Source organism: Protopterus annectens, chromosome 15.part0 (assembly GCF_019279795.1).
Source record: "Protopterus annectens isolate FY-2018-M chromosome 15.part0, PAN1.0, whole genome shotgun sequence".
NCBI lineage: Eukaryota > Metazoa > Chordata > Ceratodontiformes > Protopteridae > Protopterus > Protopterus annectens.
In genome coordinates this window covers 237,467,349-237,483,726 of record NC_056749.1, presented here as the reverse complement: position 1 = coordinate 237,483,726, position 16,378 = coordinate 237,467,349, and the positions used below count along the sequence as shown (strand labels likewise).

Sequence of the window (16,378 nt, the reverse complement as noted above, 5' to 3'; positions counted from 1 at the left end):
GCTAAGATGGAGAAAGAATCGTTAGGTATTTATCGGTTTTATTTGTGGTTCAAGATTGAACTCGGTTAAAGGCGAAATGTTATATAACAAAACAGAAGAATGTGGTTTGAATTTAAAAACACTGCAGAGTATTTAGCATCTATGCATTTGTTCTGAGTAATAAGTAACGTAAAAAGAGCGTGAATAATGATAGGAAAATTGTATATGTGAAATATGAAGAAGTATGGAATAAATGAAGGTGGGAAGAGAATCAAAAGCAAGCAGAAAAAGATGGAAGGAAAAGAATATGAAAATAAAATTAAGTTGTGGAAGTCATAATTTAATTAAATTAATGGAAATATAAAGGAATGGTATAATATGCTCATGGAAAGAATAAAACAAAGAGGTAAAGAATGCAATGAAAAATAGAAATGTTTTATGAGGTGTAGGAGTTTCTGTTGAAAACTTTGTTGGATAATTACCAGTAAAAGGTAATATGAAATATAAAGCAATAGAGGAAAGAATATGTAATGAATGCAATAAAGAAGAAATAATACATTATGTAAAAAATAATTTGTCTTGGAGAAAGTTTAAAAATAAGTTAAAATGAGAAGGATTCAGAAGTATAAATATGGGTATGATATTTTATGGAAAGTATGAGAAAGGAAGGAAATATAAACTTGATAAGTAGGGCAAAATATTGTTTGTAACAATAGATGAGTATTGTGGAAAACATATGCTATGGATTGATTATTGTATAATAAAAACAGTGAAAATGAAGAGCTGAAATAAAACGATGGTTATGGAAGAAAGGATGGGGATAGAGGGTAAAAGAGTAAAGGAAATGATAAGGCAATATTGTTAATGTAATGACCACGTGATTCTAACGAGTATCATTATTGTGAAACAAAGTATAAATATGAAATCTAAATGTGTATACTATGAATACATATAAATAAAGTAAGCACTACTCTTTTCTATAAGTACTTTGTTGCCAGTAACTCAAGCAGATGGGACCTAGGTTTAAATTCACATCTGAAGAATCACATACTCTGGAGTGCAGCACACCCTAGAGGCTGGACTGCAGTATCAGCAGTTTGAAAATTAATCCAATCAGCTGGAATGGGAACAAAGCCCACAGCACAGAAGGCAAGTGTGTTACCTACTGAGCCACTGAAACTGCATGGAATGAAAACAGAAGAAACGGTGAAATGTTCAAACTCGTATATGAACTACATTTATACAGAAATGCCTGCCTATTTCTGAGATGTGGAGAGATGAGATTACATTATAAAAATAACTCATTCTTTCAATACCTGCTCCACTTAAATACCTGAAATCAGGGCAGCAGACATAAAAAATAAAAAGTCATACATTTGCAGTTGATTAGTATGAATTGCACACACACACACACACACACACACACACACACACACACACACACACACACACACACACACACACACACATGCTAGTAGGAAAATGCTTAACATAAACACTCCAATTACTTCACACCTGGTTAGAATGTTTGTACTGCATTTTCTTAGAAAACTTTTACTGTGTACTTAATATGATACCTCCCTTGAGCTATTCAGACTTATTATTTCAGTGCTCTAATGGTGCAAAACATTCCTTGCTAATTTAACTGGTGTCCCATTGCTCTATCAACCATTTTTCTTAGTGGAAATCTCCATCACTTTTAAGAACATTTAAATTATTTAATAATGCTGTCCTATGGCAGAAACTTAGACATAATAGATGTTTGTATCAGCTGTATGGAAGTCTGGGTGATAGATACATAGATTAAATAACAAGCTTATGGCTATACAAGAAAGTTATGCCTCATATTAATGAATACTAATAGTTCACTAGTTAAATCAGTATCCTGGCCTCAGTCATATGTCTTTGAATATATGTCAAAGCTGGCTATTAACTCTATACTACATTTTCAGTCATATAAAGTAGGGACATCTGCCTGTACAAGTTATTAGTCACTGAAAGTTAGCAGTATGTTGTTAAAACTCAAAAATAATTGCACTGTTTATCCAGTAGTCCTACGCAGTGGCTAAGGTTTGATGTAATGCATTCACTTCCCAAGTTTTGAGATGACTGTTAACTACAAACTATCAATACATCTGATTGGTGCTGTGATTTTCTTTCTCAGCTATAATCCTACAACTTATTTCCAGTAAAAACTGAGGTCAATGTAGATGTACAGTGATAAAAGTCAGACAGTGAATACAGTCCTAGGTGTCTGCTATTAATCTTAATACCACATTTACATTGTCTGCATTCCTTGCTGGATGGGTATACAGAGTGCTACACAGTTCCCCGTATTTCACTATGCTCACTGTAAACTCTACATCCTACTAGCTCCATGTCCTTCCTCCAACTTCAGGCAGCATACCTTCTGATAAACACCACTGTACAGCTCCCTTGATACCATGGATGCTCTCTGGGCCTAGAAAAAATTGAGGGCATCAACAGATCATGTTTTAGATGTAATACCTCCTATGTTATCTGCCCAACTCACCATATTTATGCACAATGACCATTCCCTTCCATACTCTAGTCTATCAGACTTTTAATATGTTACCCAATACGCATTTACCATGTCAGCCTAAAATTACTGTAATAAGCTTAACCCTTTGTCTAGCAACTTGTTTGTAAACTTTATTCAGGCAGATGCATGTGTAATTCTTACTAGTTTCACCTATCCCAAGACCAGCACTAAATAGGTTTGAAAACCTGTCTGCCTTCTCTGTGCAGAAATAAATTATTTCTTCATGGAAACACTGCATCATAAATGAGTTAACACAATATAAGAAAATAATAATTCCCAGAAAATGTATATACTGTCTCTTTATCTCACTTCATGCCATGTTTTTTAATTTTTGTGTCTTGTGATATCCACTATGTGACACATTATGTCTTCAACCCCCAAAAAGATGTCCAAAGTGGTTGGCCTGAAGGTTGACCACATCAGATGAAGAAGCATGAGCAACAAAAGGCATTTCTTGGAATGCTGCCTCTATTAAAAAAAAAACTAAAATCCTAACTGTGTCCAAAACATAGTTAAAGCCTACTTATGATGAAATTACATTCTTTCTACCAGCTGTAATATTTTCAGGAAAGACAATTCTTCATTCTTGTTGAAACTCAGATTCCATATTCATCAAACAAGTAGTCATTTCTGATGAGTGTAAAGATCGGTAAATCCAAATTGTTAGCTGGGCCTGTATGTATGCCTCTCCTGTAAAAGATGAATCTGTTCATGACAACCCCCTTCACTGGCTCCCAATAGAAGTTAAATCAGAAAGAACTGTTATGAAGACTTCAGTTTAGTCTGGAGTCTCATTAATGATGCCTCCAGTCACCCTGCAGTGCTCTCACTCATTGGCAAATTGTGTAGAATATGCATACACACACACACACACACACACACACACACACACACACACACACACACACACACACACACACACACACACACACACACACACGCGCACACACACACACACACACACACACACACACACATATATGACACTATATCTCTTACTTCTTGCTAAGTTTATAAAATGTTCGCAATTTTTCACCGCCCTTGTAAATTATGAATGATTACAATCATTCAATAATGCTGGACATTAATGTTTCATTCTCTAAGATGCTGTCTGGTTCGATTCTCAGCTAGAGCATCTTCTGCGTGGAAACATGTGTGAATGGGCGTACCTTCGTTGAAAGTTGTGCGTCAGGGCTGTCAACTCGGCACGTAAAAATCAACTGCCAGTCATTAGCAGACCGGAGTTCCGCTGTCGCGACCCTTAACCGGGAAAAGCCGAAAGACACAACACAACATTAATGTTTCATTCTTTTTATTGTTCACTAAATGCAACTGGACAGAAGCCCTATTGTTGTATTAACTCTTTAACTGGATTAGTCATCTGTACAAAGGTAGTTCTAGTGCTACTCCCAGCAATGACCTGAAGTCTTGAGCATGGCCCCTCTGCATCACAAAGCATTATAGTCAAGTCAGTAATGCCAGACATTAAAGTTTCCTACTCTTTTGTGTCCCTTGCATGTTCATAGGTTCATAGGTTCATAGGTTCATACTAGGCTATCTGCCCAAGGGCATTTATAAGCCTAGCCCATAGTTATGTGGCTTTTGCCACCCCTTTAGTTTGAATAAAAACTATGCCTATCATTTTGCTGTGCCTCTGTCAAGCAGTGACACTGAAGTAATCCCTGGGGTATATCTGCAATCTCCCATCCATTGGTCAAGATTCCTCTTGAACAAGACCAGAGAGGTGCTCTGCCTCACATGTACCGGGATTTTGTTCCACAGCATAGGAGTCTCTGGGTGATGAATCTGTCCCTCCAGCACGTTCTATTTATAACCGTGTCAAGGTTTAAGTCTCCGCCCTTGTGGTTCTGAGGGATCTAGATTTTTGAGGTGAAGCATATTCATCAAATCTGGGTTTGACATGGCCTTATATGTCAGGCACAGGTCACCTCTGAGCAAGCGGTATGAGACTGAATAGAGCTGGAGTTCTTTCAGTCGGGCAGCATAAGACATATTTTGAGACCCTTTATCCTTTTGGTGAGGAACTTTTGGGGCCTTTCAAGCTGCAGCAGGTGTCTGGTCAGATACATTCGAACGGGCATTGTACTCAATCATAGGTCTAATGAGTGATGAGTACAGGGGCGATGACTTCCCTTGATCTAGATGTGAATCCCTTCATGATCAGGTGGGCGATATAGAAGGTTTTCCTAACTACTTTAGCAACATGAGTGTCAAGCGAAGGCTACTGTCAACCTGGGTCCCCAGATCCCTGATGACTTTTTCTGTGCTCAGTGGATTGCCACCTATATGGTAGCTAGGGGTAACCTTGTTTTTCCCGAAGGGTATGACTATGCATTTTTTGGCATTTAACTTCAGGCCATGGCTCTGGCACCAGTTATCCATTTCTGTGAGGCCCTTCTGGAGGATATCTGTGTCAGATGTGTTTTCGACTATGGCACCCAGTTTGCAGTCATCTGCAAACTTTGTCAGCCATAACCCTCCTGTGTTTGCTTGTACTTCAGAAAAGTAGATGCCGAACAAGAGTGGACCCAGGACTGAGCCCTGTGGGACACCACTTGTGACAGGCTTTGAGTCTGACATGGCTCCAGCAACTCTGACCCTGTGGGTTCTGTCACTTAGCCAGTTTGCAACCCATCTTGTGATGTATGGATTTACATTCAAGCTGATGAGTTTTTCGATGATACCTGAGTGGGGTATTGTGTCGAAGGCCTTTGCCAGGTCGAGGTAGGCTGTATGGACTGCCTTTCCCTCATCAATGGCCTTGGTGACAGTCTCAAAAAGTCAACCAAGTTTAAGAGGCAGGATCTGCCTTTGACAAAGCCAAACTGGGTTGGATCCAAAGTCTGCAAGTTCCCTATGTCTTTATTTATGAGTTCCATTATGATCCTCTCCATGGCTTTGCAGATAAGGCTTGTCAAGCTAATGGGCGGTAATTTCCAGGGTCTGTGGAGGCACCGCCCTTATGAAGTGGGACCACAGTCGCGTGCGCCACTCCTTGGGTACGTATCCTGAGGTGAGGCTATGATTAAACAGCTGTCCTAACTGTGGGTTTAATTCCTCATTGAGTTCGTGAAGCACACAGCCGGGGACACCATCCGGTCCCATGGATGCTGTGCTTTTTGCCTTAGTGAGGGCAGTTCTCACCTGGGCGTTGGCTACAATCCTCTGGAATAGATATCTCTCCTTTTGGGGAGGGGAGAAGTTTGCACTGAACCTGTCAGCCAGTATGTTGGCAATGTGTGTAGGTTCAGTAATTTTCACATCATTTTGAACTAATTCTGAGCATATCTGGGAGTTTCCTCCTAGGTTTCTAACATAGCTAAAGAAGGCCTTATGATTCTCTTTAGAGTCCTTGGCGATTTTTCTCTCAAAATTTGCCTTGGATGATTTTATGAGAGCTCTTAGTTTTTACTTATAATGATCAAAGGTGTCTTACCTTTCAAGGATTTTGCTCTATCTTGTAGTAGCTTCCTCCTTTTGTTGTAGAGCTTGTTTATGGCTGGGGTCCACCAGACTGGACACTTGCCTTTGGTACAGAGAGTCTTAGTTTTGTTTGGGATTGCCTGATCCATGCAGTCCTGTAGGTGCTGGTAGAAGGCATTTGTAAGTGATTCAGCGGTTTGAGTAATGTTTACCACTGGCTCAGGGGCCTTAAAGGAGACCACACTAGTTTTTAGAAGTGTGAAATCGGCTTTTGAGAAGTTTTTCACTGTGGTCTTTTTTGTTTCAGGTGGGAGCGGGATGAGGACCTCCAGCGAGATTAGTTTATGATCTGATCTCACCAGTGAGGGGTATACTTCTGGTGTTGAACATTTTGATCCCATGTTCGTGATGATGAGATCAAGTATGTTTTCTCCTCTTGTGGGGATGGTGACTAGTTGTTCCATGGCATTTGAGTTTATGAACTCCAGGAATCTTTGGGTTAGAGTGTTCGGGCTTGAGTAGTGTTCCCAGTCTATATCAGGGTAGTTGAAGTCACCTAGTATGATGGTGTTTGGAGATACATTTATCCCCTCCAATGTTTTCAGGAAGGCCATGTGAGGTTCCTGAGTTTGAGAGGGTGGCCTGTAACATGCTACAAATTGCAGAGCAGTCTTGCCTATGGTTAATTGCACCTGGATGGTCTCCGATGCATCGTGCGTTGCCACCAACCTTGAGGTGTGGGTGTCCTTTATGAATATGGACACCCCCCCTCCTTTCTTGGTGTTGTCCGGATTTTTGGGCCGGAACACGTGATATGAGGTGAAACCTGTTAGTGCTGGGGTGCTCTCAGGAGCCTTGAACCAGGTTTCTGTCACAGCACAGACATCGATGTTCTCCATATTGAGAAGGGCCTCGAGTGCGTGCATCTTGAGATTGAGACTTCTGGCATTGAGCAGCAGTACCCTTAGTTTTTTTCCTTTTTGGTGTTCTAGGGTGGTAGGTTTAGAATTTGAGCCTTGCCTAAAAAAGGCACTATGGGGGTGGCAAGAGCCTTTGCCAATATCCGGAAGCCCAGGGGTGACAGGTGCAAGCCGTCCCTTGCGAAGCAGCGTGGCTTGTCCAGCATGTCATCCCAGGCAGACAGACATTGGATCCCCTTTGAATGACACCAGAATTTAAGCCAATTATTAAAGCTGATCATCTTATCACTGTATTGTGGCATCATTCTAGGTGAAGGTAGGATACTGCTCAAGGTCAGGGTCATACCTGCCTGGGCTACATAATCAGAGAGCTCCTCGATGTCCCTTTTCATGTTTTGTGCCACAAAACCTGAGTTCTATTAACTTGATAAATTGATTAGGGTAATATTAAATAATAACCCTGTTTTATTTCCCCCAATAAATTTCATGCTGTAAAACCTGTTGTTCTATTAACTTTGATGTGCCTTTGTTTGCTGTTTAAAAGTCTGTGGTGTCTAGCGGCTCCCTAGTATTGCGGGAATTTCTCATTGGTCAAAGGGAGTTTAGAGGTGTGTCAGATACCTCACTTCAGCAGACCACTGAAGTACAGTGAATACCTCCCTCATCCGAGTGCACTCACAAGCGCGCACACACACACACACACACACACACACACATACACTCACTTTACACCACTTATACCCCTTCATACACTCACATATATAGACACACACACGCACATACGTATACACACATCTCACTTTACATCACTCATACCCCCTTCATACCCTCACATACATAGCCACACTCACACACACACACATACACACACACACACACACACATACACGTTACACCACCTACATCCCTTCATACACTCACTTATATAGCCACACACACACACACACACACACACACACACACACACACACACACATACACACACTCACTTTACACCACTTATACCCCCTTCATACACTCACATATATAGACACGCACATACGCATACACACATCTTGTTCTATTAACTTTGATGTGCCTTTGTTTGCTGTTTAAAAGTCTTTGGTGTCTAGCGGCTCCCTAGTATTGCGGGAATTTCTCATTGGTCAAAGGGAGTTTAGAGGTGTGTCAGATACCTCATTTCAAAATGAAAACAAAAATGCAGAAAGGTAGCAGTCTGGCGATACAAATACACAAAATGTGAAGAGGTTTGAATGCAAAATTAGTTTAAAAAAGTAGCGTTTTTGCTGCTTGAAAAATCCGCAGCTTCTTCAGAAAAACTTCATCTACCTCATTTCAACAGACCACTGAAGTACAGTGAATACCTCCCTCATCTGAGTGCACTCACAAGCGCACACACACACACACACACACACACACACACACACACACACACACACACACACACACTCACTTTACACCACTTATACCCCTTCATACACTCACATATATAGACACACACACGCACATACGCATACACACATCTCACTTTACATCACTCATACCCCTTCATACCCTCACATACATAGCCACACTCACACACACACACACACACACACACACACACACACACACACACACACACACACACACACACACACGCTACACCACTTACATCCCTTCATACACTCACTTATATAGCCACACACACACACACACACACACACACACACACACACACACACACACACACACACACACACACACATACACACGCGCACACACATACACACACACATATACACATACAAATGCACACACACATATATGACACTATATCTCTTACTTCTTGCTGAGTTTATAAAATGTTTGCAATTTTTCACCCCTCTTGTAAATTATGAATGATTACAGTCATTGAATAATGCTAGACATTAATGTTTCATTCTTTTTATTGTTCACTAAATGCAACTGGACAGAAGCCACACACACATATCAACACACACACACACACACACACACACACACACACACACACACACACACACACACAGACACGTGCACGTGCTCTCACTTTACATCACTCATACCCATTCATACCCTCACAAACATAGCCAGACACACACACGCTCACTTTACATCACTCACACCCCTTCATAGCCTCACATACATAGCCACACATATACACACAGGCAGACTTCCCCAACACTAACTATCCATGAAACTCCCCAGCACCTGCCTCTAATGTGATCTCTCCCATTAAAAGTAATTAGTGACCACAAACATTTTGCCAAGTTAACTAACAAGGCTGACGGTAAGGATTTACACAGATGAGCGCTTCTGTGAATTGCTCAGCAGTGTAAAGCACTTACTGCAGGCATTTCTTAAGAGTGCACATGGCTAATTAACATATGCTCACAGAATCCTTATTACTATTTCCAATAGGCCAGTGAGGCAGACACCCATGGTGCAGCACCTCTTTGAGGTAAGGTATTCCTGTAGGGCTATGTCTGAATCAGAAACTACTACTGCCAGTGGTAAAAATGCTTCTCTACGGGCAGTAAAGTTTCTAAATCTCAGCCCTTGTTCTCAGGGATAGTTGTTCTTCTCTGCTCTTCACACACACCAACAGCATGTTTTGATACACTGTACTAATTTAGCCTATAGTTTGATTTGTTGCAAAAAAAATGTGACACCCTGTTATGTATGCCATTAGTTAATTACATTATTCTGTTATTTACCTAATAATCAAGTAATGGAGATTCTACAAGTTAACTGTTCTAATTTGCAAAAGTGGAAATCATCATGCATGCAAGGATGCACTCATACAAAGAAAGTTTCAGATACACTGCAAACCAAGCTGTAGTCAGCTTATATATAAGGTACAAAAGCATTTTGTCATCTCTTTTAATCGACACAAAGATAACATGTATTTCATTTTTTTAACATGGACTTTCCTGAGAAGATTATAGAAATGCTTCTGTTTAGCAGTACACTGATCTATATCTATATATTTTAATTTGCTGAACCTGCAGGCTTATTTGTACAATGATACATCCAATACATATAGAATGCTGATGCTCCCTTTAAGCATTGTTTACTAAGACATTTTAATTATTTCTGTCTTTATATCAGTGCTTAATATATACAGCTCATTCATATTTCTCAATTCTAATAAAAATAAGCCTGTGCAGGAGAATTGTAACTCTCCCATACATGATACATTTACAAAAAAAGCTGTAATACATAGGGAATTCTGGCTGAACTCTGAAAAATTAGCCAAAAATGGTTATAGCCAAGTTTGTCTAAGAACCTCACTGTAACTTTTTATGCTGAGTTTCTTACCCACAGGTACTTTGCTGTTACAAGTAAGTGATGCTCTTATTACTACCTAGATTGTACTCACAAAAGAACTGCATCAGAAACCAGCAAACAGCTGTAAAAGCTGTAACACATCTCTCACTGTCACTCAGATGGCAATCAGAACTGAAGGGCACATGTAATCAACCAGCAACTTTAAAAATTAAACACTTCACACTTCTACACTGCTAGCACAAAGCCACTGTAAACATTGGCTCTAGGTGATTTGGTCACATTGACTAATGATGGTGGTATACCTTGACTCCATGGAAAAATGAGAAATAGGTGGCTGATGATGATAATGATGTCATGAAGGCAGCTGGAACTCATAATGTATTACAAAGAATTAGGACCTGGTCTCAGATCATAATTTTTGTATTGTATGATCTTCAGCAATTTCTTGAATCCATTTCTTGATCATATAGCAATCTGGTTTGATTGGAGACCCAGGCATAATCCTCTGTATTGCAGTAACACTATAGCAATTTGATATTAGATCATCCTGTCAGATCTCATTCTGAAGAAATTGGTCCAAGGCAACCTACCTTGGAGAAGTTAAAGTCAATTTTTGCAATGTTTATTGAATTTGTGATACAGTAACTCTAGCTGTGTATCTTTATAGTGATAATGAATGTGGTTTGTTGGTGACTGTTACCTGCATGAACTATATTTTTCCACTTTACTGGTATGTTGCATTTTTTAGATATAGTACAAGTCCTGCCACTTATGTTCTTGCATGCGTAAGTATTGCATATTATACTTCCTTAAGTGGGTTATTAGCCACCTGATTATAAAAGTTATTTTTTAAGCCTATTGGAATTTTTTTTTCTGTAATTACTGGAGTTATTATTGCTATTATTGGTAGGATATGATACACAGAAAAAGCAGTTTCTATTAACTATTATCCACATGGTGATTAAAATTCAGATAATAACACAAATCATCTATATAAGTCTGAACACTATGTATAAAACAGGTCCCTAGATATGCATACACTGGTGCTATGCTGCAGAATCCAACCTAATACAGAATAATGCAAGGGCAGGAAGGGTAACTTATTATTCACGTATACAAGAGCACAAGCTACTCAGAATTACAATGATAATCAATGCAGTTCTCACCCCCCACACACATATATTTTTGTCATTTATCCAAAGCAAGTCATTCAATATAAGCTCCAGAATTCATCATTTTGACTTGCAACCAATACTTTGTTTCAAAGCCAACACAAAGAAGACCAGCCAGAGTTTATTTATTTATTTATTGATTGATTGACTGATTGATGGACTGATTGCGTTTGTTTACCAGGATGGTACACTGGGCCTAGTTGAGCCCATTTTCAGTGGAGGCCCGGGGAGAAAAGCTCCAACATAATATAACAGTACATACAAGAAAATAAAATGTATTATAGAGTATAATACAGTTACAATGCAGTACAACATTGAAGTTGATACTAATACAGTGTTTATACAGCCATACTACATTAGGAATAATGTAGTCCCAATGGTTCAATGGTACATACATATTTACACACTTCTACCTTGTGTCATATTACTAACAGTGATAGAATTAGGAGATTGTGAAGCAGCTTTGAAAACTAATTGTTATTTAGTTGTGGATGTTAGTAGCAAAGATTTAACAGCTAGAGTATGAGCTCATGCAGTTGTTGTGGTGAGATAATGTGGCAGAGGTTTAAGGAGTATTGAGATTGAAAAGGGAGAGGTTTAAAGTGAGGAGGCAGATATTTAAGGAGGTTTTGTTTTAGCACATGAACAGTGCCAGAGTGAAGAAAGATGTTTTCCTAGGGAAGACTTAAAGAGAACAAGATTACTTATGGTTCTAATAGAAGGTGGGAGAGCCTTCCAAAGTTTATTTGGCCAGCTGAGAGATTTGATATGTCAACTTTTAGCAATGATGTGTTTCAGATCTAAGAGGTCTGTTGGGATGATAGGTTGACAGTAAAGAAAATTGAGAGGGGCACATACATGGTTTGTATATAAATTTATATGCAGTAGTTAGATGAAGGTATGTGAGGTGCTGTGGCAGTTCAAGCCAGTTTAGTTAGTGTGGGGATAGACTAGTGATGGGATGAATATTTTTCATCAGTTCCAAATTTGTCGATCTTATTGTAGCATGAGTCAGATTTGGTTTTCAGAGAGGACTGTATGTTGATGAGGATGGAGGCACCGTAAAGTAGAGATGGAAGCAGTAAAGAAAAGGTTAGAGCTTTCTTGGCAGTGAATTTTAGGAAATGCTTGTGTCTATACAGGGTACCTAGTTTCTGATTTTTTTTTGATATTGTTATGGATATGGAGGTCAAACGTTAGACTTTCCTCAATGATGGCAACTAATAGTTTGGTACTTGGAAAGACAGTAATGCTAGTATTAGCTAGGGAATGGACAGAGAATTTGTTTCTGTTGAGAGAGGTATTGTTTTGGGGGGGATAAATATTATCAGCTTGGTTTTACTAGGTTTAAGAGTGAGATGGTTGCTTGACATCCATGCTTCAGTTTCTAGAAAGGCCTGTTGGGTAAGTTGCTGCAGGTCGGACACAGTCTTGGCAGAGCAGATGACGGTAGAGTCATCGGCATATTGGATAACCGTGCCATGAGTAAGAGTGGTATGGAAGTTATTGATGAATATGTTAAATGGGAGGGAGCCTAGTATTGAACCCTGGGGACACCTGTTGTCTTCAGAAATGGTGAGCAGGATTTTTGCCATTTGGTGGCTTGTTGCCTGTCTGAGAGATAACTAGAAAACCAGTCCAGGGTGAGGGGTGAGAGACCTAAGTTGGAGAGTTTGGTAAGTATAGGGGATGGAAAACCATAATGAAGGCCTTTGAGAGGTTTAGGAAGAGTGAGGAAACTAAGTATCTGGCATCTCAAGCCCTATTTACTGCATCCAGAAAGGATATGAGAGCAGTGCTGGTACTATGCTCTGGCCTGAAGTTTTGCTGAGTAGGGGAGAGGATGTGGTTATTAATGAGATAATTGAGAAGCTGAGTATGAACACATTTTTCTAATATTTTAGAGGTGGAGAGAGGATTGCTATGGGCTGGAAATTAGAGATATCAGAACTGTAGCCATATTTATGTAGAGGAAGAACAAATGGTTTCTTCCAAATGTTAGGTATGGTGGCCTCATTAATGGATCTATAGATTCATAGGTAGGTACTAGGCTATTGGCTGTAGGGCCTATATAAGCCTAGCCAAAAAGGTACTCTGGCTTTCGCCACCCAAGAAACTTATTTTCCTATGCCCCTGTCGAGCCGAGCCACAGAAGTAATCCCCGGGATTTCCTATTTCCCATCCAATCATCAAGATTTTTCTTGAAGAGAGCTAATGAGGAGCTTTGTTTGATATAGTTTGTTCCAGAGTATGGGAAGTCTCTGGGACAGGAATCTATCCCTCCAGCATGTTCTGTTTATTTTGCTAACAAGATTTAGGTCCCTATGGTGTGTAGCTTGGTGGGATTGGGATTTCTTTAAGTGGAGCATGTCCAACAGCTCTGGGTTTGACATAGATTTGTATGTTAGGCAGAGATTGCCTCTGAGTAGGCAATATGCGACGGAGTAAAGCTGGAGTTTTTTAAGACGGTTTGAGTAGGGCATCTGTTTGAGGCCAGTAATCCTCTTTGTGAGGTATTTCTGTGGCCTTTCCAGTTGTTGTAGATGTCTTGTGAGGTACATACCAAAAGGGGCATTGTACTCTATAATGGGGTCTAATGAGTGATGAGTAGAGGTGAACAATTACCTCTTTTTTCCTGGATGAGAAACCTTTTGTGATGAGTTGTGCCACGTAGAAGGATTTTCTGACTACTGTGGTGATGTGATTATCAAAGGAGAGACTACTGTCCACCTGTGTCCCAATGTCTCTTATCACACTTTTGATGTTAAGTAGACTACTGCTTATGTGGTAGTTCATGGGTACAGAGTTTTTACCAAAAGGGATGACAATGCACTTTTTGGCATTGAGCTTGAGGCCATGGCTTTGACACCAGGCATCTGTCTCAGTGAGGCCCTTTTGAAGGATGTCCACATCATTAGGAGTTTCAATTATGGCTCCTAGTTTGTAGTCATCTGTGAACTTCATTATTAAAAGACCTTCTGTGTTAGCCTGTACTTCAGAGAAGTAGATACCAAACAGGAGAGGACCCAGGACTGAACCCTGTGGCACTCCACTTGTCACTGGTCTGAAGTCAGATTTGGAGTCTGCTACTTTCACAGTGTGGGTTCTGTCATTGAGCCAGTTGGCAACCCATCTTGTGATATAGGGATTTATACCTAGTTTAGTGAGTTTATCTATAATTCCAGAGTGGGGGATGGTGTTGAAAGCCTTGGCAAGATCTAGATAGGCTGTGTGAATCACCTTACCCTCATCTGCATCTTTGGTGACTGCTTCAAAGAAGTCTACCAGGTTTGGGAGACATGATCTGCCTTTTACAAACCTGAAATGGGTGGAGTCCAGAGTTAGGAGATTACCAATGTCTTTGTTTATAAGTTCCATGGCCTTGCAGATCAGGCTCATCAGGCTAATGGGGCGGTAGTTCCCGGGATCCGTGGTGGATCCCCTTTTGTGGAGTAGGATAACCATCGCTGTGTGCCATTCAGTGGGTACAAAGCCTGAGTTGAGGCTATGATTCAACATGGTACTTAGGTGGGGTGCCAGTTCATTCTGTAGTTTGTGTAGAACGCAGCCTGGGATGTTGTCAGGTCCCATGGATGCTGTGTTCTTGGCTTTAGAGAGTGTGTTTTTTACCTGTGCAGCTGTGATTACAGGAACTTTAGGGGGTGAGGGGGGATAAAGTTAGCAATGAACCTATCTGCTAGGATGTTGGCAATATCAGTTGGTTCTGTATATTTAGTGCCATTGTGCTGTAACTCAAAGCAGATCTGAGTGTTGACATTGAGATTCTTGACATAGCTATAGAATGCTTTGTGGTTGTCTGTAGAAACAGTGGAGATTTTGCTTTTGTAACTAGCTTTGGAGGATTTTATGAGGGATCTAAGCTTCTTACTGAGGCTGACCAGGGAGTTCCTCCAATCATGGGATTTTAGTCTTTTTTTGCAGCAGTTTCTTTCTTCTGTTATAGAGTTTGTTTATGGCATGGGACCACCAGATTGGCTTCCTTTTTTTTGGAGGATAACATCTTGGTTCTGTTATTGATAGCACGATCCATGCACTTGTGTAAGTGCTTATAATGGTTCTGTTAGGAATAGCACGATCCATGCACTTATGTAAGTGCTTATAAAGTGCATTTGTGTAGGATTCAGCAGTCATACCTCTATTGTCCATCTGCATGGGTGTCATGAAGTTTGCCACTTCTGTCTTAAGAAGTGTGAAGTTGGCTTTGGAAAAATTTTTTACTGCGGTTTCCTTAATGGGGGGGGGATGTGGATGTCTAGGGTGATTAGCTTGTGGTCAGATCTGACCAATGAGGAATTGACCTCTGGTGTGGAACACCAGCCGCCCGTGTTGGTTATGACCAGGTCTAGGATATTGCTGCCTCTGGTGGGGGTGTGCATAAGTTGATCCAAGGCATAGGAATTTATGAATTCCAGAAAACATTGAGCAAAAGAGTTGGTACATGAGTAGTTTTCCCAGTTAATGGTGGGGTAGTTGAAATCACCCATTATTAGGGTGTTAGGTTGTACCCTAATATTTTCCAGTGTATCAAGAAATGAGGAGTGGGAATCCTGGGGCATGGTGGGGGATCTGTAGCAAGCTGCGATTTGGATTGCGGTTTTGCTCAGAGTTAGTTGCACTTGGATAATCTCAGATGCATTATGCTGAGCAACTAACCTGGAGGTGTGGATATCCTTAATGAATATGGACATGTCTCCGCCTCCTCTATTGAGGAGTATACTGACTGGATAGGCAATGGAGTTTGCAGCTAATTGTAGAATTTCAGCCGGTAAGTTGTCTGGAGCATTTGTGCATGGTTTGAGTTTATGAAGGAGTTTTTGTATAGTGGATGTGAGTATTGGTGTGAATGTGAAAGTAGATATGGAGGAGTTTGGGCAGGGAGATGATGGAGTATTAGGTGGAGGTTAGCTTTGCTATGATGTCAATAAAGTTAGAGTTAAAGAAAGTTGCTCAGTGGTAGTCTTGTCAGGGTTTTGGCAAGGATTATTTTT

General features: G+C 40.3%; 1 protein-coding gene across 10 annotated transcripts in view; it reads left to right on the top strand.

Moving 5' to 3' along the window:
- Positions 1-16,378, top strand: part of LOC122790166 (serine-rich adhesin for platelets-like) — a 475,884-nt gene that overhangs the window by 362,846 nt on the left and 96,660 nt on the right. The window lies entirely within an intron of this gene.